This window comes from Cervus elaphus, chromosome 11, assembly GCF_910594005.1.
Source record: "Cervus elaphus chromosome 11, mCerEla1.1, whole genome shotgun sequence".
In the NCBI taxonomy this organism is placed as follows: domain Eukaryota; kingdom Metazoa; phylum Chordata; class Mammalia; order Artiodactyla; family Cervidae; genus Cervus; species Cervus elaphus.
The window spans coordinates 31,206,702-31,229,043 of NC_057825.1; the positions used below are offsets into that span (position 1 = coordinate 31,206,702).

Sequence of the window (22,342 nt, forward strand, 5' to 3'; positions counted from 1 at the left end):
TTCCTTTGCCACATCCTCATTTTATCTTGTATATATCTCCAATAAACTACATACCACCAAATACTGTAACCTTTGTATTCATGCCTGCCCATCTCTATCAGACTGGGAGGTCCTGTGAGTGTCTCATCTTCATATACCTAGTGCTCAGCCACCGGGTAGGTACTAAAATAGCCTTTAATAAAAAAGCTTTGACACTGAGAGATTAACATCCTTTCAACTGCACTGAGGACAAGCAAGCTGACAATCTGAAACTTGAACTTTGAAAGCAGATCAACCAATTCGAGTTCTAATCCCAGTGTAGTTACTTTTAGTTTAGGAGACTTGCACATGACATAGCTTCAGTTTTCTAACTTATAAATGTGATTGATGGCACCTAAATGCCAGGCTCTTTCAAGGCTCAGGTATCATGTCTGTAAAACATCTGGCACACAGATGGTGCTCATAAATGATGGCTATGCTACTATTATTTCATCTTGATTTTCAACTGTTAAGAACTGGCTTAATTTCACTGAATTGGTATGACAAACCACAGTTGTACCAATTACTAATAAAAAGGATATGTTTTTCTTACAAATATTGATTATATTTGAGTAAAAGGTGACTATTATCTCTACCAAGAGGCTTAGGGCCCCAAATACACAAAGCATGTTGAGACTTGAAAGCTTCAAAAAGAGAACTGTTCTACACAAATTTAGTTCTCAGTTCTAGTTCTGCAACTTAACATCTTCAGTTTAAGATGTCTGAATATAAGCTGTAAGCTTGGACTTCTATAAATGTTAAGTTTAGCCCACAAAGAATCAATCAATAGGGCAAAAAAAGAACAGAAATGGTAAACTAATAACTGAAGTAGCTAGTGCTTGCATTATATTGAAGATTTAAATTAAATCAATTTTAGAAGAAATAGTCAACAACTCTGAACAAGACAACTCACCCACATGAAAGGGGAAAAAACACCTAAGAATAGCTTGTGACTCAGCCTGCACTGCTCTAAGGGGTGGGTTGGTGGGAGCTGGCTAGTTGGTCTACCCTCTTCCGTCTTATATCAGGACTAAATATTAAAACAAAACTATTTACTTGACTTGAATAAGAAGTATAGAAGGAGGGGACTTTCCTGGTGGTCCGATGGTTGAAGATCTACCTTCCAGTGCAGGGGACATGGGTTTGATCCCTGGTCAGGGAGGCGAGACCCCACATGGAATGGGGCAACCAAGCCTGCAGGCCACAGCTAAGACCCCACACAGTCAAGTAAATAAGTAAATATTCTAAAAAATAGTATAGAGGGAAAAAATTCAGGTAGATGCTTTACCTTCAAGTAAAATATCACCTCCCTAAAACAAAGATAACTAAGTCCTGAAGCTATTATTTATGCAAAAGAAATAGTAAAGATTTGTCCATATAAATATTTTTAGACTTCTGCTGAAAACAAAATTAAAATTAAAAGATATATAATTGGAGAAAAAGCAAAACAAATATGATAGTCATCATTTTTAATGTACATAGAACTACTTAGATAATGAAAACACTAAGACTTTAAATAGATAATTTCCAAAGAGGAAATAAAACTGGCTAATAGATGTTAACATTACTAATAAATCGAGAAAATGCAAATTTTTATTTTGTTTCTCATTATAGATTTACTTTAAAAAAAAAAAAAAAACAGTGCTCGCTTCGGCAGCACATATACTAAGATTGGAACGATACAGAGAAGATTAGCATGGCCCCTGCGCAAGGATGACACGCAAATTCGTGAAGCGTTCCATATTTTTAAAAGAAAAGAAAAAAAAAGAAGAATAAAAGAAAAGGAAAAAAAAAAAAAAAACAGACTCTAGGGCTACCAGTATCAGGGCTCACAAACATGAGAAGTGAAGAGGGTTACAGACATACTCATGGGGGTGCAAACTGGCAGAGCTCTTCAGAAGACAGTGTGAAAATATACAGCAAGAATCCTAATGAAGTTCTTATCCTGTAAGTCAATGATTTCATTTCTGGAAATCTGTCATAAGGAAACAATAATAAATGTGGGAAGTGCTTTACTTACAATGACATTTACTGCAGCTATTATTAGTTACTACAGAGAAAAACTGTAAATGATATGAGCATCCAATAAGGGGAGAACACACTGAGCCAGGTATTATGCTGCCACTTCAATCAAATTCATAGTGATATGTGAATTATATATCTAGATAGATCTGATATAGATATAGATAGATCTATCTAGATATATAGATTGATCTAGATATATATAGATAGATCTATAGATTGATCTAGATATATATAGATAGATCTATCTAGATACATAGATTGATCTAGATATATATAGGTAGATAGATTGATCGATCTAGATATACAGATATATCTATATCTAGACAGATATCTCAATAACCTTTTAAAAAAATTTCAGGAAGATTATGTAATAATCTGGAAACTGGTTATGCTTTTACAATTTATCAGTTCAGTTCAGTTGCTTAGTCATGTCTGACTCTTTGCAACCCCACGGACTGCAGCACACCAGGCCTCCCTGTCCATCACCAACTCCCAGAGCTTGCTTAAACTCATGTTCATTGAGTCAATGATGCCATCCAACCATCTCATTCTCTGTTGTCCCCTTCTCCTCCTGCCTTCAATCTTTCCCAGCATCAGGGTCTTTTCCAATGAGACAGTTCTTCACATAAGTACTGGAGTTTCAGCTTCAGCATCAGTCCTTCCAATGAATATTCAGGATTGATTTCCTTTAGGATGGACTGGTTGGATCTCCTTGCAGTCCAAGGGACTCTCAAGAGTCTTCTCCAACACCACAGTTCAAAAACATTAATTCTTTGGTACTCAGCTTTCTTTTGGTCCAACTCTCACATCCACACATGACTACTGGAAAAACCATAGCCTTGACTAGACAGACCTTTGTCGGCAATGTCTTTGCTTTTTAATATGCTGTCTAGGTTTGTTACAGCTTTTCTCCCAAGGAGCAAATGTCTTTTAATTTCATGGCTGCAGTCACCATCTGCAGTGATTTTGGAGGCCAAGAAAAAAAAAGTCTCTCACTGTTTCCATTGTTTCCCCATCTATTTGCCATGAAGTGATGGGACCAGATGCCATGATCTTCGTTTTTTGAATGTTGAGTTTTAAGCCAGTTTTTTCACTCTCCTCTTTCACTTTCAATAGGCTCTTCAGTTCCTCTTCACTTTCTGCCATAAGGGTACTGTCATCTGTATATCTGAGGTTATTGATATTTCTCCCAGCAATTTTGATTCCAGTTTGTGCTTCATCCAGCCCAGCATCTCACAAGATGTACTCTGCATATAACACTTGCCAACATCCGTTGGAATTTATAATTTAAAACTTAATATAAATGTGTATTTATCATTATTAAAAAGAGCAGCTAACAATCACTGAATACTTATCAAACACCAAGCCTGACACTCAGGTCTTTACTTGTCACTGTTATTGCAATATCATTGATACCATCATCATCAGGGCCATCCTAGAAGTCTGAGGCCCAGCGCCACTCACCCACTGTGAGGCTAGGCCAAGATAAAAGTCATATTTTAAAGGAGGTCTCAGTGTAAACATTTTCATAGGGCCCTTTGAAAATGTTAAAAAAAATCTGAAGTTGAATTTTAATTATTTCATAAAAGAAAGGTACAGTACCCTGACCCACCTCCTCTCTCCAAGCACAGCCCAGAGGTGCACCCCTCGATGACCTAACCAAAGGACAGGCCTGATTATTACTGTTACATTTATTGAAAAGTCATTATGAGATGGTCACACTGAAAACATATTATTTCTTCATCCTCACAAAAACTCCAGGGATAAATATTTTATGAAATCGCCACTTTTTAAAGAAAAGACAACTGAGGCTTAGTGAGACAGTTACATTCACAAAGCTAATAAAAGGCTAAGCTGTAACTAAAACCCCAGTCAGATAGCACAGGCCATGTTCCTAACTACAGTGCTATATTGTCAAACATTTACAAAAATACGTGTGTAAAAACAGAGAGAAAAAACAGGGTGGTGGGAGACACAAAAATGTGGTTTTAATTGGTGGAATAACTTTTCTCCTACTTTTTTTTTCTCTATTTTACAAAGTTTCTTCAATAAGCAAGAATTATTTTCATAATGAAAAAAGTTTGTTACATGATGAGATATAAAGAGGAGGATTTGAAAAAATATCAAATGACAAATAAATTATATTGTCAATCTGTAAAGTGCTCACTTGTTCTTCAAGACCAGCAGTCAGTATACCTCAAGACTAGAGCCAAAGAAGAACATCTCTTAGTCTTGTATCAAAGCTAGAAGACCAGAAACGTAACGAAGGCCAAAGAGAAAAGACATTGAGGTCTCATGCCATGTGCTGACAACCAGGAAAGGGTGTGCAGGAACCCAGGTCTTCACAGACAGGCTGCAGGGTTCCCTCTCTCCCCAAGCCCAAGACTTCCACGTTAGGCAAAGGCTGCCAGTGGGCCTTCCCCACCAAGTCACAAAACTTCCCTGGGCATGTCAAGATCTTATCAAGATTATACCAGGACCTGCCAACTTCCCCCGTTCCTGTCACACTGAAAAAATGAGGAAGTCAGAAGAGAAACTGAGCTCTGCTTCATGACAGAAGAGATCCAGAAGACAGACTGAAATATTCTGAACACCAGACCAGGTATGCTGGGGGAAGGGGGGATTTATTACACCAGGCTTTCCCAGAGGCAAAGCTGATAAACCTCAAAATCACTGTAAATCATTGTTGTTCCCAGAATGGGAAATACCCATGCGTGTTTTCACTCAGTCTCTAGGCCCCCCTCCTTCTGCCTCCTCCCCCACTGGCCTTCAAAGTTGAGTTCCAGTGTTAACTTCCTAAATGTAAGTTTCTCTATTTTACATAGTGGGAAGGTTGATTTCTTTCTTATATCACCAACATTATCATGAGCACCTTTAATTCAAATTAACAAATGTTTACAGAGTATTCAGATGTACAGCATCTGTATAAAATGTATAAGAGCAGGGAATACACAAGAGGAATAAGATCAAAAACGGTAACTGCATGTAAGTGCAACGGGTATAAAGAAAAGACAGAAGATGGGCACCTAACTTTGCCTTAGGGAACTAGAAAGTTGTTAGATGAGTAATCCCAGAGGAAATAACTTCTAAACTAAGTAATGAAAAACTGAACAAAACGTATCACCCAATTAGGCTAGGAAAAGAGAGTCTGAGGAACTGAGAACAGAAATGGGCAAGGACACAGAAGAAAAAACTGTTTGAGAATTTAAAACATACCGTCAGAGTACTTTGTAAATGGAGCTAATAACTGCACCTACCTCACAGAGATCTTATAAAAATTAAATGAGTTAATAAATATAATCAATTAGTATAGCAGGAGATACAAGAGACACAGATTCAATCCCTGGGTTGGCAAGATCCTGTGGAATAGGAAATGGCAATCCACTCCAGTATTCTTGCCTAGAAAATTCCACGGACAGAGGAGTCTGGTGGTCTGCAGTCCATAGGGTCACAAAGAGTCGGACACAACTGAGTGACTAAGCACGCCACACACGGTGATTACTACAAAAACCCTGAAAGTGAAAGTGAAGTCACTCAGTCGTGTCCGACTCTCTGTGGCCCCATGGACCGTAGGCCACCAGGCTCCTCCAACCATGGGATTCTCCAGGCAAGAACACTGGAGTGGGTTGCCATTTCCTTCTCCAAGGGATCTTCCCAAACCAGGAATCGAACCCAGGTCTCCCTCATTGCAGGCAGATGCTTTAACTTCTGAGTCACCAGGGAAGCACATAAACCTTAGCTATTATCATTATGATTGATAAGAATTCATTTACAAAACTAAGATACAAATTTGGAAAAAAAATTTACACCTATAAGCAAAGAGTTACTATTCTTAATGTTTAAAGAAATTTTAGAAATAACCAAGAGATGAACATGCCAATGAAGTGAGAAAAGGACAGAGACAAATATTTCTCAAAGAAAAAATTTTAAGTATTACCTTATTAATATTAGGGCTTCCCTGATAGCTCAGTTCGTAAATAATCTGCCTGCAACACAGAAGACCCCAGTTTGATTGCTGGGTCAGAAGATCTGCTGGAGAAGGGATAGACTATCCACTCCAGTATTCTTGGGCTTCCCTTGTGGCTCAACTGGTAAAGAATCTGCCTGTAATGTGGGAGACCTGGGTTCGATCCCTGGGTTGGAAGGATCCCCTGGAGAAGGGAAAGGCTACCCACACCAGTATTCTGGCCTGTATCATGGACCGTATAGCCATGAGGCTGCAAAGAGCTGGACATGACTGGCCGACTTTCACTTCACTATTAGTATTCAGAGAAAGAAAAATTAAAACAAGGGTCTTTATCAAATTATTAGATTTAAAAAGAAGTGTTTCTAAGGATGTGGGGAATCTGGTTTCAAGTGGTAATAAGAGAACACTTTGGTACTGACAGGTTTTTCTGGAAACCAACTTGGCAATACATTTACATGGGCCTTAGGAAGTATCCACACCTTTTGACCCAATATTACTACAACTAATAGAAATTTATTCTAAGGAAATAATCATAGATATAAAGACAGATTATTATTACAAGAATGTTAGCTGTGGCACGACTTAAAATAACAACAGAAACAACTATAAACTACCTCCACAGGCTGCGGAGTCAGAATAAGCTCATAACCTATGGCTGCCACTTACTGGCTGCGGGATCTTGGGAAAATTACTAAACTTGCCCTTGCTCAATTTTCTCAGCTGTAAAATAAATAATGATAGAACAGCTCTTAAAGAGAGACTAAAGACTAAATGAGCAAAAGTATGTAAAGTGTCTCAAAAGTAACCAGGATACAGTAATATCAATAGATGTTAGACATTATTAACATTCAGTAGAAGCAAGACAATATTATTTAGCCAATGAAAATTTTATTGTAGATAAATATAAAGTAGCATTTATTATTTTGATAAATGCTAGTAAACTAAAAATCAGATAACAAAAGCAGAATATATAATTCCATTTTTCCCAAAGAAAAATTTCTAGATGAGATCTACCAAAATATTAACACTGAATATTTCTCCAGATAATATTATTAAGGACTACAATTTTCTTCCTTCGATTTCTCTGCAGCTTTCCAGTTTTACACAAGGAACTTTATATTACTCATCATAATAAAAATAGCATAAACAAAAAGTCTATAGAATTTAAAAACAAACACAACATAGCACTTTTAGAAAAAATCAAATTAAGGTATCTATTCTAAGCTATTTGACAAATAGTTTATCTGCTCTAGGTTCATGTTGTACCTGAGGTTTTTTGTTTTCTGGCTTAAGTTATAGAAAATAGAAATATTAAGAGATCTACTGGGTCCAAACCAGATAGTAAATGATAAACATTTCTGTTAAATACAATGATCTGAAATACTATTTTACTCCTAAAATGTGTACAATCATCCTCCCCCAATTTTGAATTCTTTAATAATTTTGAATGAGGCAAACTTACTTCTCTCCATTTACCCCCACCCACCTGCCCACACATTCCCTAGTCCCATTTCCTACCTTACTTTTCTCCATAGCACTCAGCAAATTCTAACTCCTAGACATTTTTGTCTCCACTCCCCATTCCTGAAAACAAGTAGCACAGGGCAGGGCTTTTGTGTGTTTTGTTTACTGTTTATACTCTCAGTGGTTGGATCAATTCCTGGCATGAAGACACTCATTATTTGCTAGAAGAATGAATGAATTCAGTATCAAGAAATATGACTGACTTCTGTTAGGTTTAACTTTTTAAAGAACAAAGAGACTGAGAACAAAAGAAAGTTAAAGCAGAGGGCAGAAAAAGAGGTAAGAGGAGCTTTTTTTCCCCATTGAAACCCCTAGAAAGATAAAGTTGGGGTAAAGTCAACCTAATGAGGAAAATAATAGTAAACATGGATATAAGAGGGAGTTGCAGCACGTACTTTTTCAAGATGGGATGACCACCAGGTTATAAAGACTATAAAACCCAGGTCCCGGAAAGGAGTGGTCAGAAAGCTTTGAGTTATCTATATCTGTCTCCCTAAATGGCATGCCTCTTTCCATCTCAATCATCCAAGTAACTCAGCTTTCAGGGAACAGTGAAACCCTAGATCCTGGATGTAGGAACTAGGATGCTAGAAGGAGGAAAAAACTTCAGTCAGATTCATGGAAGGAAGGGACTTCTCTGGCAGTCCAGTGGTTAGAACTCAACACTTCCATGGCAGGGAGCATGAGTTTGATCCCTGGTCAGGGAACTAAGATCCCACATGCTGCAGAGCCAAAAAAAAAAAAAAGAAATATATATATATATATGGAATGATGAAGACCAGACACCAGAAGAAAGGAGAAGTGGGGAGGGAAAGTCTTCTAATACAAGTTGTCTAAGCATTTCACTGGAGCTTTAGCAGAGGTAAAGCCTAAAATGCTTTTAGGGAGAAGAAGAGAATTAAGGGAAATTAAATCTCAGTCTTCTTTACCATTCAGGTTTTCAGGGCTTACCATAAAGTTAGAGAATGAATGCTACGCAAGCATTCCTAGTCTGCTTCATTCTCAGCAAACTCCATTAATCCCTAAATTCTCACTTATATTCACCAAAAAGTATTTCATACTCATTAAAAGGGCTTCCCAGGTGGCACCAGTGGTAAAGAACCCGCCTACCAATGCAGAAGACGTAAGGGACACAGGTTCAATCCCTCAGTCAGGAAGAGTCCCTGGAGGAGGGCATGGCGACCCACTCCAGTATTCTTGCCTGGAGAATCCCATGGACAGAGGAGCCTGGAGGGCTCTGGTCCACAGCATCGCAAAGGCACAGTCCATACGGTCACAAAGGGTCAGACACGACTGAGGCAATTTAGCACACACTCACTAAAACTCCTCAAATGTTGCATAAATTGTGAAATTTATTAATTTGACCTACTTAATTCTCATATTTAAGCAACCATTCTTAAGCGTGAAGGAGGAGTGGCAAGGTGGTGAAGAAAGTGTCCAAATACCTATTTTTAAGCAAAAATGAAATGATACAGCAAATTATCAGTGTCCTCCAAACTGTCCAAGCAAAGCCTACTGGGTCCTTATCTATGTGGGCTCTGCAGTTTGACACTGTTCTTGGTCATTCTCTCCCATTATCAACCTCATACTAGCCAAATACTCCTCACACTGAAAAGTAGAAGTTATTTAAGCATGTGGATTCAAAGACTTCGAAGTAATAAACCAAAGCAGTAGCTTCTTTTCCAGATAAAGAACATTTGCTTCTTTTAGGCTATGTTTCCCACCCTCCCCCAAATTAAGGGGACTAAAAATGCAGATTCTTTGTTGGGAGACAGGATTGTGGCTAAGTTCTGCACTATTTTCCAGCCTTCTTTTATGGATTGTTTTGATGGTAAGATTAAACATTAAGAGCAAAATTTTTTTAATAAATAAAAAATAGAAAGAGGACTAGTTCAGTTTTGAAATTTCTCTTTGAAGTAAGTTGGAATAATAATATGTAACATTTATTAAGCACTTAAACTAAGCAGAAATTACTGTAAGGACTTTATATTACATACAACGTCACTATGAGATAGATACTGTTATTTTCCCCATTTTACATATGAGGAAACAGAAGCTTAGAGAAGTAAAATAAGTTGCTCAAAACAGATATAAGCAGGAGACTTAACTTAAAGGCCTGTACTTTTATCAAGACCAAAATAAATAAAATTTTTATTGAAATACATATACTTTTTCTAAAATGAATATGCACTAGTGAAAAAAAAAGATCTAGAAAACATAAAACAGTTGCTTAAGTAAAACAAGTTAAAAGTCTACCATCTGATATTAGATCTCTATAAATGTCTACCATAACCACTGCTGAATAACTTCACAAACAAATCATTCAGTGTCCTGATATAGCTGTGAAATTAATTTTTAAATTAATCTCTCAGAACATTTGAAAATGAAATATGGTGCCCTCCTAGAGTTGTAAAAACACATTCTTTCTTGCTATATTCGCTCAGATGTATTCTTTTTCTGCTGGGTTTCCTTCCCCCTCCCCCACTTCCTCTCTGCCTTTAGATCATTTTAGACCAGTTCAGTTCCTCCTTCTCAAGAATACCTATAGACACACTCTCCCCAACAGGACTCTAATTTAGTCACTACGCTCTGTAGGTAGAGAATGGTAAAAAGTAAAAAATAAACTCAAGTAAAAAAATATAGCATTTCTGATGCAGCTTCATCTATAGGACTATTCTTTTACAGAATTAATCCTAAACATTATTTTTATCCTTCACACTTGGAATCCCGCCTTTAACAATTGGCACACAAAAACGTCTGCCTATTTTTAGCCTTTCTTCATAAATATTAATAGTTATTCCATAAATTTTTCCATAAATAAGGTACTGAAAAGATCAGAATATAAAAAAAGAAAAACAGGCACATGCATTGTTGTATGGTAATAAAATACCACCATATTTTGAGTAAGGTAATTAGTTTATTCTGAATCATTTCTGGAACTTGTTAATACAAATGCTTTACAAGTAAATATAGTATATAAAAATGCTACTTATTGATGGAATAATATGTATCAAAACTTTCATTCATTTACTCAACAAATACTGAATGCCCAAATAACCTTTTATTTTAATTTCTGAACCAAGATGAATGTACCATATAAGGAACAGGTGCTGAAGTTAGAAGAATCTTAGTTTGAAACCTAGCTCTTGTACTTACTAGCTCAGTGACCTAGAATAACTCAGTTAACCTAGAGAAGCTCTGTTAACCTCCAGGTTAACATTTCAGTTATCTATTTGATGGGTGGGAAAGAACTACTCATAGGGTCTCTGTGAGCTTCAAATGATTATGTAACAACACAGAGCCTGGGAGGCAGTAAGTGCTCAATAAATGACAAAAATGGTAAATATATTTTAATACTGAGGAAAGTAGCTGAAGTAGATAGCCAATAAATGGTCTTTTTGTCTTACTAGATAGAAATCTGTGAAACTCTATATTAAAAATACAACAAAGTAAAAATCTTAAGGTTATGTAAGAAATTTCCACTTTAAAAAAGAGATATGGTAAGTCGATAGAGTGAAAAAAATAAAGGAAGAAAGAGATGGGCAAAGAAGGTCTTGAAAGCTGCTAAGTTTGGGTGATGGATGTATAGAGGTTCCTTTTACTATTCAGATTTTGTGAAGATACAAAATTTTTTAAAACCATAATTCTAATCCCAGCAATTGTATAATACATTTTCTCATATTCTGATGAGATCTGGATTTTAGCCATGAGATATGCTGAACTAACAATAGTACCTCCCTGCTCAATAATTCAGTATAGGTCAAGTTTTCTCAAACAATTCTACCTTTTGTTATAAAGGTAAGCAAAAAAACAATTACATGCATTAAAGTATATTAAAAAATGCAAGCTTTAGTGAGGCTCACTACTACTACATTAAATCAGCAGCCATGCACAATTTTTTCCATGGCCTCAAAAAAAACACAAAATTCTGTTTGTCCTTAAATGAAGCTTTTAGAAACAACTTTCACCTTACCTACTTTTGAAGTAATAAGGAATATATATCAAGCATATCTCAATAAAGCTGGGCGAAATAAATTACAAGGGAATCGTAGGCACAGCCAAAGAAACCTAGCACAACAAAATTGCTACCATCTTTAAATTTTGAGAGACGTCATTATTAATTTATGTAAGGGTTTTACGTGATGTTTCTAGATTGTGTTTAGGTTTCACCACTGATTAACAACATAGCAAAGAAGCACAGGGAGAGAGGCAATTACTTTTCTTAAGAGGCTTAAGAAGCTTAACCTGGAGTGTATGCTACCTAAATTAAGCTGACCAGGACAACACAAAATTTCAAGGCACACTCGCCTATTTCTGGGTAAGCAAGTAAACCCTAGTAAAAACAAACTAGTGCATTTAGCAAAGCAAACATTTTTGTGTTAAGCTTAATTCCTATCACAAAGTATTCTATCAAAAATATTCCTAATTAATATAAGTCTCAAGTGAAGCATACTTGCCATCAGCAATCACTCTACCATAACGCACAGGATTAATAAATCCAAATACATCATCTTTTTACAAAATGCACAGCCATCTGCATTTCAGCCTCGGTTTACCCATTCACTATACACATGCAGGCGTCTTCAAAAAGAATTATAAAAGCAATCAACTTTTACTCTGGTCCAAGAGATTACAGCTCTCCGTGCTTCCTGTATACCCTGGAAATCAATAACGCTGAAGTCAAATTGTAACATTTCCCAACTTTGGTTTAATGAGAGCGTCGGACTCAGAGCATCCGCCCACTGGCCTCTCGTGACTCGGGCTACTTTGACGCACTGGGATGCGGCTCACCTGACGTTCCGCACCAACCATTGCCAAGAAGGAAAACCAACTCCGTGAAAATAAAATGGGGCCCCGAGGAAGCGGGCGGGTGCCCCTCAGGGCTGGTTCGCTTCTACCCGCACCCCAAAAGCGAGGGAGCCGACCGCCGCGTCCGCACCTGCCAGAAGAGGCCGCGGCCGGGGTCCGGGGTTTGGCCGCGGGGAAGACGCAGCCCGGCCCCGGCCCCTGGCCGTCCGCCCTGGCCGCGCCGCGGGGGCAGGAACCCGGGGCCGGAGGTTTCCGCCCGGCGCCGCCAAGACTGCCAGGGGCCTAGTTCGGGGACCTCCGGGGCTCCCGAGGGCCCGTCCGCGTCGTGTGGGGCGCGCAGCCGCCTCCCAGCCCGGCCCGCAAGCCTCCCCGCGGCGGACGCGGCAGCGCCCGCACCTGCCCCGCGCCCTGCCGCAGCCGGAGAGCGGCTTCACCCACCTGGCGCGCCCGCCGCGCCTCCCGCACGTCACAGCGCGACCCCGCGCCCCTCGGCACCAGCGGCGCGGGCGCGGGCGGATGCCGGGAGACCTGCTCGGCAGCCGCCGCCGCGCCTGCTTCGTCGTCAGGCCGCCGACAGCGAACCTGTTGCGCAGCCTGTCACAGCCGCTCGGGTTCCGCGGCGCCGCCTCAGCCCCACAACATGGCGGCCGCGGCCTCCGCAGGAAGCCGGGGGGCGGGGAGGGAGGCGACGGGCCGGGCAGTTGACGGCCCGCCCGCCCGCTGGCGGGCACCGACTCGTACTCCCTTGGAAACCCGAAATTGGCCCGGGCGCGACTCCTCATCCCCGGAGTCTCGAGGCCGCGGACCCCGCGGGCCTGGTCCTCATACTCGTCTCTTCCCTCGGGGAGGCCCCGAAGCCTGAACCCGGCAGCCCTTCCTGGAGGGGTGCCTACCCACCTGGCTCCTCCTCCCCGAGGTGACATGCTGGGGTTGGGTAGTGCGTTTCCTGCCACCGCAGACCCCATGGTTTCGGAAGAGGGCCAACCAGTGTCCAGCGCGTCCCTGATGCATGCGCCCCCACCCCACCCCAAGTCCCTGTGGGGTTCTCTCTGGAGCCTTCTCACCTGGGAGCTCAATTCCCCTGGAATGGGGATGGGACGGGCACAGATTATTCCCACCTCTGTTCATGGGTGTGGGCCTTTCCTTCAAATACCCCAGAAGAACTCACTTTCATCGTACCTAACAGTCGTCCATTCAGCGTCCCTCACCCTCCTCTATAACAAACAAAAAAGGACGAGAAAGGAGCCTTCCAGCCCCCATCCACACGCAGAACACCTACCTCGAATATTCTGGCCAAGCAGTAAGAAGATAGTTATCTCTCCGTAAATTCCACGACCTGCAGCCCTCCGGATGCTGACCTTTCTTCCCCACCTGAGAGCCGCCTGACAGGTGAAGCTCAAATTCAGCATGTTTTTTCTCCCCTTTCAGCTCCTAGTCTCTTCACAAAAGACTAAATAACTCAAGTCACCACCATTTATGGGGGGCCTGCCCTTGACACAGCACTCCTTCAAGAGAAAGGCTTTTTGTTATTTGAGGTTCGAGCTGGCGTCCGTGGTTCCTATGGGCATAACAAAGTGGAGGTGCAAGACCCAAGATTTTTGTTGGCTTTACACTTGGAGTGAAGGATGGACCCATGTACAAAACTCATACACCATGACTTGTTGGAAAAGGAGAAATCTGTGCAGAGCAAAAGCTCCCATAGCTTCCTTTCATTCGTACACGTTGGGGCATGTGAATGTAGCCAGGCTGACTTAAGAGGCGTGACTCCAGAGACCAGGCCTATCTGAACTAGACAGGCAACTCCTGTGAGGAACTTAGCAAACATTAGTAATGATAAACAGGCTTTTCCCGCTCTCACATTCGATGTTTTTCCTAACTCTTAGATTTGGACCTGACTTAGACTTTATAGACAGTTCCTGAGTCAGTGACACAGGAAAACCTGACTTCTTTGCATTTGCCTTGCAAGTCATTTATCTACTAGAAACCAGTCAGTCTATCCTTTATCTGCTGGGGACCAATCAGTCTGCAAACAAACCACCCAAGCTACAGACAGCACTCTTGAGCACATGGTCTTATTCCCATGACAGATATCACCAATTATTTATGATCCCTTTTGGAGTCTGTGCTTCAGTCCAAGCCTCTGAATCCTTCTCAACGTAGTTCTCCGAAGGGTTGGTCTGTAAGGTAAAACCTAATTTTATTCCCAATAGGCCGATTGATAGCCAGTCTCCATTTCCCACCCATTGTCTGATCAATGTCATTTGTGTTTCTGGGTTCTGGACCTGATACCATTCACCCTGAGTCCTCTTTCTTTCTAAATGAGGAGGCCAAATCCTTGGTAGGACAAAAATGAACTTTGTAGAAAGGAATAGTTATAAAGAAATTTAAGGAAAAAATTTAAGTCTTCCTATAATAGACCAAAAAGCTAAGGACCTCTGATAGAAATTGAGGTCCTGAATACAACTGGAAGCCTATAGTACCCCAAACACTAAAACAATTATATCCCAGGGTTCCATTCAGAGCTCTGAGGCCAGTGTGTCCATCCTATCCTCCTCTTTCAGCACTGATGATTCATATGGGTGATACCACCACAGTTCCAGCTCTTTGACTTCCTCTTCTCCTCACAGGGCACACCTTGAAACTGTATCTGTAATTTCTCCCCTTATTATTTCCCAAATCCTACCACCTCTTTTTCACTTCCTGCACCAACTGGAAATCAGATACCTGGAGGAACTAAGTACTACCTAAAGACATACAGACATATCTGTCAAGCCTTAAGAAGATTAGGAATTATTGTAGGGTAAGAAGGTTGAGAAATTAGGTAGTAGACTAAGTATGTTATGTTTCTCTTCCCCAAGTTCTGCCACAGATTAGGACAGATTGAAGGCCTGTTCCTGGTAACTTGGCTTTTACCATGGGAGCGTTTAATCTCAATGTTTTCCTTCCCTGCACTGATTCTCCCTCCCAACCATATACATTCTATATTCTAGCAATCTCCGTTTCTGTTGGTTTTCAAAGACTTTTGTCCCTCACCACATTACTACCCAGTCAGTGCACATAACAAATTCTTAGTAATGGAAAGAGGCTCGAATAGAGAGCAGAAGCAATTCCAGACTCTAAGCATCCCATAAGATAAATACAGAGTAGGAAGGCTATGAGCTCATATGTAATACCTCTGCAAGTAATAAATCTCCCAAGACTATAAACAATAGACTATAACCAAGTACTAAAAGCAATTTAAAAAGAAATTAAGAGAAAAGGAGCAAAAAATAGTTTTTTAATTTACTCAGATGCTTAGCATTTTTGGTGTGCTTCATTCTTCCCTGTTGAATGAAGGTTTCCATCTCATAGTTCCCTTCAACCTGAAAAGCTTCTTTTAGTGTTTCTTCTAGTGTAGATATGTTGGCTACAAATCTTTTTAGTTGTACTTTATCTGAAAATATTGTTATTCTTCTTTCATACTTGAATAACATATCCCCTGAATATAGAGTTCTGGATTGACAGGATGGTTTTTTTAGTTTCAGCATTTTAATGGTGTTTTTCCATTCTCCCTGGCCTCCATGGTTTCAGATGAAAGATGGCTGTTGATCGGATCATTTTTTTCCTTCTGTGTAATATGTTATTTTCTCTTGCTGCTTTTGAGAGTTGCTGTTAGGCTTTGGCTTTCAGTAATTTGACTCTGGTGTACATCAGTGTGAACCTTTTTTGTGTTTCTTCTGCTTAATGTTCATTTATAATCTTGTATCTACAAATTTCTGTCTTTCATCAAATTAAGAAAAGTCTTAGCCATTATTTTTTAAAACTTTTTTTCTGCCCTATTCTCTCTCATCTCCTTCTGTCATTCCAACTACATGTATATATGAGTATTTGATACCACCTGGGTTTCATAGTTGATGCAGTGTAGCAGTGGAACACTGTTCCACCACTGAACACCAGAAAACCCTGTTTCTCCCCTCCTGATCTAGGGCATCTGGAGATAGGGGTGAGTAGCATGATTTTAAAGCTATGCCCTCTTTACCTTCTGTCTTTGGTAGGAGTTAATCTGCCTCTACTGTTAGCAACTCTGCTTTCCAGCTAGGGTGTCTCTTCCATTCTCCTATTGAAAATAACACAACCTCACAATCTTTTCATGCCACTCCTAAACACACACACACACACACACACACACACACACATTTATATATTGCCACATTGATTCTGACCCTTCTGAGAAATAGATAGAAAGTAAGGTTTGTCCCTTTTTAAGTTTCTTTTTCCTCTTGAAACTCATATGAAAGTATAGATGTGCTGAAAGTGATCCTTTGTGCATAAAGAACTAAAATCAAAGTTAATCTGGGAAACCAAGCTGAAGTGCCCTAGTTTCTGAATGTAAAAACAGATGAAAAGCAGGCAGGAATAGGGGAGGTCAGGGTCCAGGAAAAGGCCTTGGACTTCGTTTGATACAGGTGTACTTTGTTTTATCATGCTTAACTTTACTGTGCTTTGGCTTCCCAGGTGGTTCAGTGGTAAAGAATCTTCCTGCCAATGTAGGAAACATAGGAGATACAGCTTCAATCCCTGGGATGGGAAGATCCCCTGGAAGAGGAAATGGCAACCCACTTCAGTATTCTTGCTGGAATAATCCCATGGACAGAGGAGCCTGGTGAGCTACAGTTCATGGGGCACAAAGAATCGGACAGGACTGAAGCAACTGAGCATGCACGCATGCTCAAAAATACTGCATTTTTACAAAATGAAGATTTGTGACAACCCTGCATATCAAACAAGTCTATTGGTGCTGTTTTTCAACAGTATTTGCTTACTTCATGTCTCTGTGTCACAATTTAGTCTTTCTCACAATATTTCAAATATTTCAGTATTATTCCTTCTCACAATATTTCAAACTGTTTGATCATTATATTATTTATCATCATGATCTCTGTTCAGTGATCTTTAGACTCGGATGATGGTTAGGGTTTTCAACAATAAAGTATTTTTAGTTAACGTAGGTATATTTTTAATACATAATGCTGTTGACTTTATAGATGTCAGTGTGTTGTAAACACAACTTTTATATGAATTAGGAAGCCAAAAAATTCACTTTATTGAGATATTTGCTTTATTGTGGTGGTCTGGAACTGAACCCACAAAATCTCCAAGGTATACCTATGTTTGCTGATTCGTTAATCTGATATTTGTGTTCCTTTTGCTAATAGTTATTAAGAACCTATTACGTTCCAGCTCCTGAAAGCAAGGAGTTAGCAAGGAAGTAGCACTAGTGGAGAGCAGTTGAGACTCAATTTAGAGGAATGATCAATGAGACAAACTGTTCCTTCCCTCTTATCTTAGCTTCTTGACCTCCCACACCTTAATCTGGAGCCCTGGAGCAGATGAGAACCAGAGAAGTAGAAATAGGAATGATTTTAGGGGAAAGAGGAGGGAAGTTCCCTAGTATGAAGGAAGGAATGTTTTCATTCTTGGGCCACTTGTGCTCTGCAAAACCTGACTCTGGCTTAATGCCTGATGGTACCGGAAAGGCAGTACCAGGCAAACTAGAAGGGGAAGTTAACCCAGACTTGGCCCTGGGCCAGCACTGCAGGGTGGAGCCAAAGGCCAGACTGGGGTGAGGCCTTGGAAGCCCTGGACAGGACGTGTCCATTCATGACTGGAGCACGAGGGGCTTCCAGTCTGGCAGGTATAGCTCAGCAGAAGGGAATCTAGCCTGTGTTCAAGAGTCAGACATGCTTCCTGTCTAGCAGATTTGCCCAGCTGTCTGTTTAGTTCATTGTTGCTGTCTCCAGCACAAACCTGGAATGATACCAGTTTCCTTCATGTAATAACCTGACTAATATTTATGTGGCATTTTGCACTTGACAGAGTAATTTTATTTCATTTAATCCTTACAACAATCCTAGGAAGTAGGGTAAAGTTCTGTTTGTGATTATCTAACCTTGGTTGGTGTGAAGAAAAAGGGGTAAAGTCAGGCGTAAGCCTTTTTTGGGGAATTTTCCCATGCAGAGTTGTGATTTTCTTTTCCCCTTTTAAATAGAGAAACACAGGCCATGCTATTCTGGGTTCAGAAAGCAACAGTGTTTTAGTTTAAAATATACAATGGATCAGATCATTTTGTACTGCTTGGCCCAGACTGGCAGGACAAGCATTTCTATTTCTGGTATTGCCATTTTCTTTTCCCTAAATAAGGCACCTTGAGCCTGAGAAATAAAAGGAAGATAACTGCCCCTATCTTGGCCTTATGCCCACTCTCAGCAGCGAGAGATGAGATGGGGTAACTATCCTTGCTCTGGAGTCAAGCACTATAGGAAGATAGACCCTACGCCAATAGGAAGCCACTGTTTGCTTGTTTGGGTGATATACTTGATTCCTTCTAGTATATTTTTTATTTCAGTTATTGTTCATCTGTTTGTTAGTTCTTCTAGTTCTTTGTTAAACATTCCTTTTTATTTTCTCCATCTATGCTTCCATTCATTTAGGACATCTTGGATCATCTTTACTGTCATTACTGTGAATTCTTTTAAAGGTAGATTGCCTATCTCCACTTCACTTAGTTGTTCTTCTGAGGTTTTGTCTTGTTCTTTCACCTGGGACATATTTCTCTGCCATCTCATTTTGTCTTTCTGTGATTGTGGTTGAAGCCTGGTGGATGTTACCTAAGAGGCTTGCATACAGACTTCATGCTTTCACTCCTATGGGAGAACTTCTGCAGTGTATTTTCCAGTTTGTGGGTCGCCCACCTGGCCTGTATGGGGTTTGATTTTATTGCACTTGCCTCCCTCCTATCATCTTATTGTGGCTTCTTCTTTGTCTTTGGATGTAAGGTATTTTATTAGAAGGTTCCAGTACCTTTTTGTCAATGGTTGTTCAGCAGTTAGTTGTGATTCTGGTGTTCCAGTAAAAAGAGATGAGCTCATGTTCATCTACTCTGCCATCTTGTCTGTGACCCTGAGTGATATATTTGAAACTTGACTATCTTGATTTCATTCAAGAACAAAATGAACATTTAAAAATTAGAGCAATGGGACTTCCCTGGTGGTCCAGTGGCTAAGACTCCATGCTCCCAGTGCAGGGGACCCAGGTTCGATCCCTGGTCAGGGAACTAGATCCCACATGCCACAACTAAAGAGTTTGCATGCCGCAATTAAAGACCTGGTGCAAATAAGTAAATAAATATTTTTTTAAAAATAAAATAAAAAAATAAAAGTTAGAGCAATGAAATCACTGCTAAAAATGAGGTCAGCAACCTGAAGTCAGTTGCCATTCTCATCCACCCTTTCAGGAGAATTTTCTGCCTTGGGCCTCAAATGGAGGTTAGGTGTTGTTGCCATTTACCATTTCTGATTTTTTTTTTCCTTTTGTGTTGTACATATCCAATAAATAGACCTTTTCCCCATTTTCTAGTATCTAGTGTTAAAGTGCTTATTTCAGTAGACACATGTAGGAGCACAAGAAAAAACAAAAATAGACTGCTTGCAAATTAAGTTCAGAAGTCATTCTTCAACAGGTAGATGTTCTTGGCTTTTTTTATAAATGAAAAACATGAGTGTCTTGAACAAAGCCATTCAGCCATAAGTGCTGAGAATGGCTGGTATCCGGTTCTCTTAATATTTAACAGTTACCGACACCATTGTATGCTCAGCATGCCAGGCACTCATGTAGTCTGCAATCCTTAAGATAGCAATATATGGCAGATATTATAAACCTCATTTCACAGGCAAAGAAATGGAAGTTTAGAAGAATTGGATCATTTCTCCATAGTCACATATTTAGGAAGTGGAAGAGCTAGAATTTGACTCCTGATTTTGTTTACTCTCAAGTCCTTGCTTTTTCTACTCTACAAGGCTTCCTGTCACTCTATTACAGCATTTAATAATTTCTCTGTTTTCATATTAAATGTGCATAAAGAACTTCCAAAATAATTTATCTGGGGAGAACAATTACCCAAAACATGAAGATGCAAATAGTAGGTCAAGTTCCCCTTTATAGTCTGATACACTGTATGATGTTCCTGGAGCTTGGGATTCCTTCCTCTGCAGCCAGGATCTCATGTTGCAGTACAATTCCTCTTCTCTGTGTTAGCCACAGATTTCCAGACTGGGACCTAAATGGTCTTACTTCTTGGATTCCTTTAAGAGTCTATCATGTACATAACATAACTCTTTATGAAAGAGAATCCACCCAATCATTTGACGAGGAGAGGCAGCAGTGGCCTTTAAGATGTACACTCCGTCTGGCCAATGTGAGCCATAATAAGTATTTAAATAAACATCTCACCATTCATGACCACCCACACTTACCCAAGGTGGTTTAGTAAGGGTGGATTACTCAAAACACCTAGAAAAGCTTTATTAAATTCCAAATAGGCAATTTAAGGAAAATGAAATCTTCTCAATGTCTCTGTCTGGTTTTCAGTTCTGTGAAATGATCTTATCTGATTACAGACCATTTCTGTTCTTTATTGAGGTATAATTTGCAGGTGTTAAAAGTATGCACATCATAAATTTGCCAGCTCCCAGATTTTATGTAAGTAAAATCACACAGTATGTACCCATCTGTGCCTGGCTTCTTTTGTTCAATGTTGTAGACACTCCATTTTGAAGCAACAGAATTTTTATCATACTTTGAAATAGTCTGCCTAGAATTTACTCATTTGTGGGAAGTGGAATTTAAAAAGATTTCAGACTTAAGTCATTTTTTAAAATATATTTATTTATTTGCCTGTAATGGGTCTTAGTTGCCATTAAGTCTTAACCCTCTATGTGTGTCTGTTTAACTCTCTGTTCTTTTTCCTAAAATTCTATTTTTTCTTCAGAAAAAAGGGATATCTTACTTTATTTTATTACCCAAATAACATTGTATCAGTAGATTTAGAATTATATCTAGAATCTAAATAAGACAGTTGCACCATTCCAACAAATTAAACTTTCATTTTACTTTTAGGACTTGTGTATATGGATATATATTTATTATTTGACTGTCACAGTGTAATTAGTAAGGTCATAGTGTAATAAAATTTTATTTTCAACTTTTTTCACTTAATGTATATCATAGCTACTTTTCCATGTATATTTTCCAAGTATATTTTATTGCATTTCTTGTATTTCCATGTATTTTCTGTATTTATCTTCTTAAAAAACTGCATACTGTCTACTGAATGAAGTACTGTAATTTGCATAATGATGCTCCTGTTAGGTTGATTTTAGGTTTTTATTATTATAAATAACATTTAATTTCTAAACACTGAAACATATATAAAAATATTTCACAGTAAACATTTTCATAGATATCATTTTTCCTTCTTTTGATGGCCATCCTCAGAATCAATTTTCAGAACTTTACTTCAGCAAAATAATTACTGATAGTTTCTATAAAATATATTTTAGTTTGCCAAAGCAGTGTAGGAATATACCAGTTTCACCATACCCTCCCCAAAACTATATTTCATCAACTTTTAAATTATTAGACAGAGTAATTTTTCAACTTATTTCTCTTAGATCAGTCCTAATGATCAACATTGTTATTACTTTTTATTAATAAGGGTAATTTTTTCTCCTATGAACTATTCATATTCCCTGTCCATTTATAATTATGGTATTCCTATTTTACCAATTCATATGAATTTTTTATATAATATATACAAAAGAGGATTGTTTTAAAATCATCTTTTGGTCATTATCTCATTGGACATTATTTGATTCTCTACTTACCAGATAACATGGATTGATTCTTATTTTTCAACATTCATTTTTTTATCTAGAAATATTTACTGTGCCTTTTATATGCCAAGACTGTGCTAAGCAAAGAGAATATAGCAGTAAACAAGATAACAAGGTTTTTGCGGTGTTGAAGAAGACTCTTGAGAGTCCCTTGGATTGCAAGGAGATCCAACCAGTCCATCCTAAAGAAGATCAGTCCTGGGTGTTCATTGGAAGGACTGATGCTGAAGCTGAAACTCCAATACTTTGGCTACCTCATGCGAAGAGTTGACTCATTGGAAAAGACCCT

General features: G+C 39.2%; 1 protein-coding gene and 2 non-coding genes across 4 annotated transcripts in view; 2 read left to right on the forward strand and 1 right to left on the reverse strand.

Moving 5' to 3' along the window:
* ITSN2 (intersectin 2) overlaps window positions 1–13,002 on the reverse strand; it is a 121,738-nt gene extending 108,736 nt beyond the window's left edge. The window contains exon 1 of one of the 2 annotated variants that reach the window (XM_043917282.1): window positions 12,782–13,002. The gene's annotated coding sequence lies outside the window, so the exon portion shown is untranslated. The remainder of the gene's footprint in view (window positions 1–12,781) is intronic. The other variant, XM_043917286.1, reaches the window with a different exon arrangement.
* On the forward strand, window positions 1,660–1,766 carry LOC122704079. Its single transcript, XR_006343712.1, has one exon. It is a non-coding gene; the product is annotated as a U6 spliceosomal RNA (small nuclear RNA).
* Window positions 13,003–19,363: 6,361 nt separating the features above from the next.
* On the forward strand, window positions 19,364–19,436 carry TRNAW-CCA. Its single transcript has one exon. It is a non-coding gene; the product is annotated as a tRNA-Trp (tRNA).
* Window positions 19,437–22,342: the final 2,906 nt, after the last annotated feature.